This window comes from Penaeus monodon, chromosome 32, assembly GCF_015228065.2.
Source record: "Penaeus monodon isolate SGIC_2016 chromosome 32, NSTDA_Pmon_1, whole genome shotgun sequence".
In the NCBI taxonomy this organism is placed as follows: Eukaryota; Metazoa; Arthropoda; class Malacostraca; order Decapoda; family Penaeidae; genus Penaeus; species Penaeus monodon.
In genome coordinates, this window is record NC_051417.1 from 16,416,762 (window position 1) to 16,417,098 (window position 337).

Below are 337 nucleotides of genomic sequence, written 5' to 3' on the forward strand. Positions count from 1 at the left end.
GCAAGAAAATATAAAACCTGCGTGCTTTTATTCTAACGGAGACAATATACTACACGTGATAAGACGCACATTTAGGTACAGTCTCACATTTCAATGCAAAGAGACTCGGTACTTTAGCCAAGGACTCAACGAAAACGGTTATTTTTATGCTCGCTCATACGCCAAGCACTAGCACAAGCAAACTCATTTCCCTGAGGACGTTAGCCGCCGCAGAAACTCATAGACTTGAAGCACGATTTAGAATACGTCCTCTAAGGGTTCTTTAAACTCGTGCTCGGGGAAGTTCGGAGGCGGGTCGGAGTGCCTTTTTTTTTGGCACAGGAGATTTCTTGCAAAT